Here is a 6,520-nt window from a genome sequence, read left to right as displayed (position 1 = left end):
CCCAGCGTTCTGTGTTCAGAACAATTTTTCTGATGTCTTTCAACTCTTGGCGTCTTATCTCCTATTCTGTTCATCTTTGTGAGTTTGTACCTTTATAGTATTTATTGAGATTTTTGGGAGGAAGCAGGAACAATTGCGTGTGTTCAATCAGTGAAAGCTTTCTAGGAGTCTCAGTTCTTTCTGCTACCTTATCATAAGGTCCGTACGTCTTTAAGCAGTGTGATGGAAAGTGGAAGTCACACACACACACACACACACACACGCACATTTACATGTTATATATATATTTTTTCTGGGCTAGGGTCTATGCATTGCGTGCTGTGCACATTTGTTTCTTTCAACATATATGTATTGAGCACCTACCATATGGCCAGGAAGTGTTTTAAATTGGGTTGGGTGGGGATGCACCCGCCAACAGACATCTGTGTTTAGGGGGAACTGGTATTCTTGATGGCGGCAGGAAACAGGCTATAAAAAATAAGCAAAGTCAGCGTTGTCAGGTGGTCTTCAGTACTGGGTGGAAAGTAAAAGAGATGAGTGCTGGAAAGTTACGAGGGAACTAGTTTAGATCGGGTGGTTGGAATCAGGACATTTCAACTGAGCTGTGAGTGCCCAGAGGGAGCCAGCTTTGCCAAGGCCAAGGGAAAGGGCGGCAGGGACATCGGGAGTAGCTGGAGGAAATGCTGCAGGTGGAAACGGGTGTCACCAAGAAGCGTAAAGAAGGATCGACGGTCGGGGCTCCGTGCGTGACGGGGAGGGTGGCTGAGGAGAGGTTGGGAGTCTGGGTGGGATGAGGTCGAGCAATCGTCTAGGCTGGGGGAGGCGTCAGAATCTTACCCTAAATGCCACGGGAGGCCGTTGGCCGGTTTTCGTTTCTGTAAGGGGAGAGTAGGGAAGCAGCAGGGTCTGACTGCAGCTCTTGTCAGCTCACTCTGGATGCTCCTTCTGGGGCAGGATGGAAGAAAGGAGGCGGTACGGGATCCACAGAACCCGTGGGGGAACTTCCAGGAACTCAGGGAGAGGCGCTGATGGCTTGACCAGGTGGTGGGGAGAGGGCCGAGAGGGGCTTTGTTTTGGCAGCAGAGAAGGCAGGGTGTGCCGGTGAGCTGGGTGTGGGAAGAGAATCACCAAGGATAACGTTGGGATTTGGGCCTTCCTCGGGGGGCGTCTAGGGAGCAAGTTTATGGAAAAGAGCAACTGAGAGCGTGGTTCCAGAATGTTAATTTAAAAGGAAAATGCTTTTTATTTCAGCCAGAGAAACACGACCGTCATCAAGGATGAAGTTTTACCGAGTGAACACGGGCACGTGAGCGCCATGGAGAGCAGGACATCGAGCCTCCTCGTCACTCCAAGGTGTGGTGTGACGTGGAGTCTTCTGTGCACAAGGAGGGATGTGAGGTAAGTGTCTGCAGCAGGGACCAGGGAAAAGTCTGGGAGCCATTGGCACATGAATGATATCTAAAGCCAAGGAACTAGATGAAATGAACTAGGACCGTATGGTAGAACCCAGAAGGTTTTCTGCTGCCAGACTGTGGGTGGTGCAGGCAGTCAGATTGGGAGCCCAGGGGGCGGGGTGACGTTAAAGCACGGAGCAGCAGCTGTCAGGTAGGACAGACGGAGGATCAGGGCGGGCTGGACGTCAAGAGAGGGTGTAAAGGGCCGCACGATTGGATACGCTGCAAGGTGCTGGGGAACCGCAGGAAGATGAGGTCAGAAATGTGCTCCCTGCCCTGGTTAGCACGAGGGGCCCCTGTGACGCTGGGGACTTAGTTACACTTGTGGGGGTGGGCGTCCAGCTGGAGTCAGTGATGAAGGAAACAGGCTTTGAGGAAGTAGAAACAGCAGGAGGATATAGAGTTAGACGCATCACTGATGGGAAGGGAAACGGAGAGATGCTGTGATGTTTGCAGGGGGTCCTGGGATTAAGCAGGAGGATTTTTTTTTTTTTTTTAATTTAACATGGGAGATGCTCTTTTTTTTTTTTTTTTTTTAATGATCCAGTGGCAGGGAAATAATGATGACACGGGAAAGAGCGGCTCTAAGCTCTCAGGAAGGGGAAGATCCAGAGGACAGTTAATTTTAAGGAATAATGACATTTTCCTGATGAGAACAGAAATTTTAAGCAGAGAGGGGCATCTGCCTGCAGGTCAGGCCGTGGACGTCTCGGTGGAGTTCTTGTCTCACTGCTTCCCCTTTGTTCCTGAAGTATCGACCTAGGGCATTGGCTGGGAGAGGGCAGAGAAGGGAAGCAAGGGGGTTTGAGGAAACAGAAGACGTGAAAGAGTCGTTGAGAAACCGGGGAAGTAAGCTTACCAGAGAGGTTGGGTTGGCCTGGAAATTCTCCGCGCGCACCTGGGATTTGTGGGCGTGAATTTCACATGAGGTCAGCCAGCCCCGTGGTAACTTTGTTTCCTGCAGCCACATTCAAATGTTGGGTGTCAGCCCGGAATAGGGGGTGGAAAGCCATCAGTGCCATCACTTAGTCCTCCAACGACTAAGTGAGGCAGGGTGGGAGAACGCTCCAAGGCGGGGGGTTAGCTGTCCAGAGACCAGAGCTTGTCGGTGGTGGGGCCGGAGACCCCGAGCCTCTCGAAGCAGTGTCACTGGGTCCTGCAGAACCACTGCCAGGACACGGAGAGAGACGGTAAGGTGAGAGGGCGGACGGGGACTTCCGGAAGTTGGGAGCTTTTTGATTTTTAATCTGAGAACGGGGCCTCTTGATTTGAGCATCACCGGAGATCCTGGTGCGAGGTGTCGTCCGCTGCGCTTTGAGCCACGCTGTCCTGGAAGCTTATTCAGTGATGGAGCACCGGTAGAGCCCTGGGCACGGGGAGAGCCCGGCGAACCCGCTTTGCCAGCTACTAAGGCCTCCATCAGTGTTAGTGGTGAGGATGATAACGATGTTTTCTCATAATTGTTCCTAAGGCGCCACTAGTAATTACTGTGCTAGGCCCATTGCCGACAACCTTCCTTCTCCCAAAAAGCACCAGGGATTGGAAGAACAGGCGTGTCTGTGGCAACCACTCAAGGAGAGAGCAGATACCTGGGCGACCCTGGGCAGCCAGATCCCACGCTTCAGTGCCTGCAGGAAAAACGAGAATATCAGGGTTTCCACAAAGGAAAGGAGCCGCCTCTGTGTGCCATTGCTCCCTGAGCATCCCGGGACGGGGTGCTGGGTGCCTTACCAACCAGCCCGAGCGGGTACCACAACTCTCTCCCTGAGATGTCCTGGAGTTGCTCTTAGCACAATATTTATCTCACCATGTAAACCAATCTAGCTGGTTAGAAAAACAAGTTTTATTGCATTCTTAGGCAGTGCACTTAGTTGTTTCTGACAGTAGAGATAACTTACCAGCGTAAAGGCTGAGTAAATTGGATTAAGAAATCACTGTGTGCCGAGAAAGTGGACAGAATAAATTTAGAAATGGAACAGAACAAGAAAAAAAAAAATCAGGGAGGAAGAGTGAACTGGTGGCTGAGCCCAGCTGCAGAGCTGGAATCTCTGAGTTCAAATCCCAGGTCCTCTACTAGCTGTGTGACCAGGGGCAAGTTGCTTGCCTTCTCTGTGTCGTAGTTTACACACTCAATGGGGAATTCAATGAGCAAATAGATGTACTTAAAAAGGCCTTCAAGCAGTGCCTGTAAATAGTAACAGCTTGGTAATATCAGTTATAACAGAACTTTGGAAAAGTTGGGATGTGGGCTCTAGGGGGCTGGGACTTGGGTGAGGGGTGTAAGGGGCTCACTTGTAGTATAACATTTAAGGGGTGCCAGAAAGCTCAGCAATCGAGATATAAAGAGGACTTTAATGTAATCTTTTTAGAACATCAAAATGCATGATAAGAAAATATCAAAATTGTAAAACAAACATAAGATGTGACCCTGTAATTGTCCCACCATGCCTCCCTTGCCTTACTCGAATCCCAGCCCCGGATTTCCAGTAAAACTTTATTTACAAAAACAGGTGGCCAACACAAGGGCCAGAGGTTGATGCTTTGATTTCTTTTAAAAGGATTGCATTAAAATATTATTTATCCTTATCATTGAGGGTTTTGGCACCCCCTTAAATTTTACACCCAAGGTTCGTCACCCTAGTCCCAGCTCTGGATGTTTTCTTTCTCTGAGAGTATCAGAGAACTTCTAAATCCTACACTGACCTCAGAGCTCTTAGGGGCAAACGGGAATTTCCCCCAAGCTGGAGGGCACAGACAATTAATTGATTACGTGCACGTGGCAGTTTGGGACAGAGTGAGGCTGTCGGAACTGCTCTGAGGTCACCTTAAGACTAAACTTCCAACCCAGAAAGGAAAAAAGAAAATCTGATTTCGCAGAGTCTTCTGCCCACAAAGTGTATTTTTGCAAATAAATTAGATGCAGCGGGGAGGGAAGGGCCAAAGCACGGAGAAGGCTGGATGACAAATTCCAGGACCAAGAGTTGCTGCCTTTCGCTTTGTTGTTTTAACCTTCTTGGTGCTCTTCAAAAAGGAGGCATTTGTCAGTGCTATGATCAGCTTTAGTGCCCTTCACGTTTATAGCTTTGAATTTAATAGAAAGGACATAAACATATACTTTTCATCCATTTTCACTGTTACCTGCTCAGCTCAGACAACAGCTAGGATTATCATAGCCCTTCGGAGGGAGATATTATGAGCCTGTGGTTTATCCCTGCCCTAGCAGAGCCATAAAGACGGTGTCTCTGTGTGCAGAAACACGCCGTTGTTAACGCGGCCCGGTCATTTTCAAAGCCCCCCACCCATCATATTTGTTAGGATTAATCCCCTCTTTTCAAAGCTTAAAGTCAACCAGCGTTTAGCTCTCCCCTGACAGTTGCTCAAATGTTGCAGTGGGTGAATATAAAACGCAGGCTGTGAACTGACCTTTCTCGAGGGCAAATAAGCCAGAGCTTGGAGTTTTTGCTGCTTTGGCCCATCAGCTAGGGCCGTGGCACTTCTGCATCATCTGGACCCAGAGGGCTGCCAACACAGCCACTCATTCCCGAGAGCCAGGGAGGAAAGGAGCTTTCTCGCTGCCTTAGCTGCAAGCAGGCAGTGAGATGTGAGCCAGGCCAGTTCAGTGGCCCTGGCCGCGGGCCCTGTGGGTGGAAGATGACGGGGTGCAGCGTCAACCCGGGGTAACGTCATGCTGATGGGAGGCGTTGGTGTGACTGCCACATCCCAAAGCGGTAGCATGGGGGCTGTGATTACACATTTCGTAGCTTTTTTTTTTTTTTTAAAAACTTCCTTTACTAGTAGTCAAAGAAATGGAAATTAAGGTAACTGGAAAATTAATACTTTTTTTCAAGATTTTTTGATGTGAACCATTTTTAAAGTCTTTATTGAATTTGTTACATTATTGCTTCCATTGGATGTTTTGGTTTTTTGGCCCTGAGGCATGTGGGATCCTCCCCAAACAGGGGTCGAACCCGCGCCCCCTGCACTGGAAGATGAAGTCTTAACCAGTGGACCTCCAGGGAAGTCCCGATAATTAATATTTTAAAATTAAAATATTCTTTGCTGCTGAGGGTATGAAGAGTGAGTTTCTTACAGTCTGCTGGTCATATTTTGTAGCTTTGCAGAGAACTCAGCAATGAAAAGAGTCCTTCAACTATTTAGTCTGACGTGAAGGAAAGTGTATTAGAAGTCACTTAACAGAAAAACAAGATAAATCAAAATGCGTGCATACGAATACCAAATGACACACAAATACCAAATGACCATCCTGTCCTAATGAGGAAATTCTGACACACCAAACAAGGATTAATTTTTTTTCCTTTCAATACCATTCTTTGGCTTGGGTACAAGGTAGGGAAGTTGTTTCTTGGTGTTAATGTGAGTTTTGTGACATCCTGGATGGTATAAAAATTATTTAATAGTTCTTAAAAAAATTCAGTTTATTAAAGTCATACTCTAATTTTTCCTTACACTTTTTTTAAAATAAATTTATTTATGTATTTATTTATTTTTGGCTGCATTGGGTCTTCGTTGCTGCGCATGGGCTTTCTCTAGTTGCGGAGAGCGGGGGCTGCTTTTTGTTGAGGTGCGCGGGCTTCTCATTGCGGTGGCTTCTCTTGTTGCAGAGCACGGGATCTAAGCACATGGACTTCAGTAGATGTGACGCGCGGGCTCGGTAGATGTGACGCGCGGGCTCGGTAGTTGTGACGCAAGGGTTTAGCTGCTCCGTAGCATGTGGGATCTTCCCGGACCAGGGCTCGCACCTTTGGCCCCTGCGTTGGCCGGCTGGTTCCTAACCACTGTGCCACCAGGGAGGTCCCTAGTTTTTCTGCAAACTTTTAATTCCAATTTCTCAATCTCATGATCTTGTTTATAAATCTCATATTTTAGCCATCTCATTAAAGGAGATTTTGTTTGTTATTTGAGATAATTTACTATTAAAAACATAGGTGATTAAACCTTTTTAAACATTTTAAACTTAATCTATTAGCTGATATATTTAATTTCCTTTTTTTTTTTTTTTTTTTTTTGCGGTACGCAGGCCTCTCGTTGTGGTGGCCTCTCCCGTT

The 6,520-nt window shown here is 47.6% G+C and overlaps 1 long non-coding RNA gene across 1 annotated transcript; it reads right to left on the bottom strand.

Annotated features, from left to right (window-relative positions):
• Positions 1–306: 306 nt before the first annotated feature.
• Positions 307–4,942, bottom strand: LOC114484237 (uncharacterized). The gene is made up of 3 exons (XR_003676896.1): positions 4,878–4,942; positions 838–3,082; positions 307–468 (listed from the first exon to the last, which is right to left on the bottom strand). It is a non-coding gene; the product is annotated as an uncharacterized lncRNA (long non-coding RNA).
• Positions 4,943–6,520: the final 1,578 nt, after the last annotated feature.

This window comes from Physeter macrocephalus, chromosome 18, assembly GCF_002837175.3.
Source record: "Physeter macrocephalus isolate SW-GA chromosome 18, ASM283717v5, whole genome shotgun sequence".
Taxonomy (NCBI): domain Eukaryota; kingdom Metazoa; phylum Chordata; class Mammalia; order Artiodactyla; family Physeteridae; genus Physeter; species Physeter macrocephalus.
This window is presented reverse-complemented; position numbering and strand designations above follow the sequence as displayed.